The sequence below is a fragment of the Clarias gariepinus genome, chromosome 8 (assembly GCF_024256425.1).
Source record: "Clarias gariepinus isolate MV-2021 ecotype Netherlands chromosome 8, CGAR_prim_01v2, whole genome shotgun sequence".
NCBI classification, from domain to species: Eukaryota; Metazoa; Chordata; class Actinopteri; order Siluriformes; family Clariidae; genus Clarias; species Clarias gariepinus.
In genome coordinates this window covers 8,605,001-8,608,165 of record NC_071107.1, presented here as the reverse complement: position 1 = coordinate 8,608,165, position 3,165 = coordinate 8,605,001, and the positions used below count along the sequence as shown (strand labels likewise).

Sequence of the window (3,165 nt, the reverse complement as noted above, 5' to 3'; positions counted from 1 at the left end):
CACCTAACCACCCGGTTATTAAAGAGATAAAAGCCTAAATAATAGCCTGCTGAAAGATTTTGCACCTCCACTTAATACTGAGTTACTGTGACAGTCGTGTGATATGCACAATGCATTGCTGGGACTTTGCATTCTTAGCCGTTTGATTAATCTATGTAGTGGAGAAGCACCACGCAACAACCCACATTATGAAATATTCTCCCAGGGGCTTTTATCATAGAGTGTAATCCCAAAACCCATACATCAGGCAGGCTGCCAGTTAAGATAAAAAAAAAAAAAAACTCAGAAAATTTTCAGTCTGAAAAAGAACAAGCCAGCAAACACGATGATTGTTTGTATATTTTATTTTATGTACACCATGTAAAAAAAATTCCACTGATCTGAGGACAACGGTTGAGTGTCATTTGCACGGGCACTCGTGATTTTGTCATCCTTCAAAAACCGTTTCGGAAAGAAGGGAAAAAAAAGGAGCTCTGTAAAAAGTACAAGAACCTACCATTGAAATGCAGTGGTGAGACGCTTTGCGCTTAGCAGTGAGCTTAAAATATACCTCCGCTCGGGTTTGGCTCCCTTCCCCCACCTCTTTTCCTCCCTGGTTTCCATGCTTGATCCCTCACTGAAGTGGCTCTTTAAATTCTCAAGGCCCTAAAAGGTCAGCTGCTGACTAGAAAGACTCACTTTTCCACCTGAAGAAAAAACAAGTCAACAATCCTGCAGCATGAATGCAATTCAATTCTGCCTGGTGCTCAGAGGACGTGGGTATGGAATTCATAGTACCATAACAGCAGGTTTACGTTTTTTTTTCTTTTTTAAAGCTTTAATAAAGATGTGATGCATAGGAGTATACACTTCTGTCCATTTCTCCAGTGGAAAATTTCATTTGTAGGGAGACGGTGGTGCGAAGGAAAACAAATGCAGGTTGACAAAACAGACTAACCGCAATAATACAGTGTACACAACTAGTTCCTGAAAGCGTCTTGTTTTCCCATCCATGTCCAAACCTGATAGAAAAGAAGTCACTTTCCAGGCGCCAGGTGTGATTGTTTGAACCAGAGGGCTGATCAGAGCTTGTCTGCCGTTCACAGCCGTAAAACTCTACTTTAGTGTTCATTGTACGAGTGTCCAGCAGGCCACTGAAGGTACAGATAAAGTGCTTTTCTTTACATGACACATTAAATAATTAAAGCAAGTACATATGAAACTCTGTGATTCTCAAACAAGCCATGACACAGTTCTCAAGGCCTTCAGACCAAGAGCAACATAACATCATAATAAAAATGAAAAATAAATGAGAAAAAAAAGAACAAGCCGGTTGAAGAAATTCGGCCCTCTGGGGAAAATATACCCATCATCAATGACGACATACTGCATGTTTTAAGACCTACACAATGATCTCTAGATGCAGAGGATACAAAAAAAAAAAAAGAACAAAAAAAGTGTTTCACATTTTCAGTTTTGAAAATAAAAGGAAAGAGACCTCAAAGAAAGCCAGGTTATTTAGCGTCGTGTGGAGGTCCGAATTTTCCTGCTAAAGTGGACTTGGTGAACGTCACTAGAGCAGGCTGGCTGACGGTCTCCATGATGGATTCATTAGTTATTGTAGCTCAGTTGACAGACAGGAGCTCTTCACCGACAGAAAACAGCAGTGGTGGGATTGATCGTATGAGCCAGGTTGCCTGTGCGTCACTGGCAATAAATACATTCAGATTTAGTGTTGAGCTACTTATTAGACTAAAACAGAAGTCCTGAAGAAATCAATAGGGTAGAAAAACAGGTGGAGAGGAAGAGTTCTTCTCTTGTGTTTACCAGATGTTCCTGCCTGCTTGCACCCTCAAGCCCTCAACAACTGCATTGCGTGTTTGCTGATTTCTCCTTCCAGGCAGGTGAAAAAATAAAAGCACCTTCACTCACGAGATCTGTAGCAAATGCACTCCGTCCAAGTTGGGAATGACATAAGGGGAGCACAGGGTCCTGAATCCAGCCAGAGTCCAGCCTTCCCCTTTTTTAATCCTAAAACACAAAGCATAAACCACGTCAGTCAACACATAATCTCTGGAGAAACATGTTTGTGTGGGTTTTGGGGCCATAGGCATCAATGTTCACAAAAAAAGAAAAATGCACGAGCACAATGACCTATAAAAACAACTGTTTTGTGAAAAATATATGGAGTAAATTATATTAGCGTTTACATATGGAACTATAAAATATAGGAATAATGAAATAAAATGATACCGCAGTTAGAAATTAGGTTAAGAATAGTTTAAAAGATTTATCAAAGCTACCAAAACCATACGATATGTGGCTATTAATTCTGGCCGATAATGTTTATAGTAACTTAGCACTGTTTCACATACTCATTCAGCTTTTCCACCACTTTGAAGCAGGAAAAAAGTACACATCAGCAAACTGTGAATTTTAATGAAAGAATGTTTTGACCCAACGATGATATCTGACTAGACGGTTTCTAAAAAACAACAACAAAAAAAAACCCTCAACTTCCCACACATGTGCCTGTCTTTTAAATAATAAAACGTATAATGGTATCCAATTGAAATGGCTGGAGAAGAATGGTCAGTCTGAGTCAATATTTAATATTAGTAAGAACAAAGGCAACATTCACAAAGAAATCCTTAGTGTAACTCCTAAGAACGAACGAAGAAAAACAAATAAAAAAACTAGTATATTAATCATAAAATATTTTTCCTGTCTAAGAGTGATTCATTAAAAAGAAAATACTTAATAAAAGCATGTCTTAAAAATGTTACTTGTATACATAAGACCAAATAAATAAATAAAAAAAGAAAGAAAAGGTTTTGTTTTTACGTTGGTCAGAACTCGCTTTTTCACCATCTTTTTTTTACTCTCTCTATATATGTTATATAAATAAAAGGTACATACACTATAAAAACTAAACCATGAGCAATAAATTAATTCAAAATGTGGAGTGAAAGGGAAGTTAAGATTTTGTGTCAGATTATAAATTGGAAATTTTGACAGTATACAAACAGTCTAGAGTTGTGTTAAGACAAAACTTAATCTTTAAGACTTTTTCGATTTCTTACCCGTGATTCACTCTCCAATTAACGAACAGGGAGTGTATTTGGCAGACGATGAAAGAAGTACAACTTGTCGTAAACAAGGCGCAAGATACTCAATCTTATAACC

General features: G+C 37.5%; 1 protein-coding gene across 1 annotated transcript in view; it reads right to left on the bottom strand.

Moving 5' to 3' along the window:
• Positions 1-326: 326 nt before the first annotated feature.
• Positions 327-3,165, bottom strand: part of pwwp2b (PWWP domain containing 2B) — a 14,884-nt gene continuing 12,045 nt past the window's right edge. Inside the window, exon 3 of the mRNA XM_053502870.1 lies at positions 327-2,010. The gene's annotated coding sequence lies outside the window, so the exon portion shown is untranslated. The remainder of the gene's footprint in view (positions 2,011-3,165) is intronic.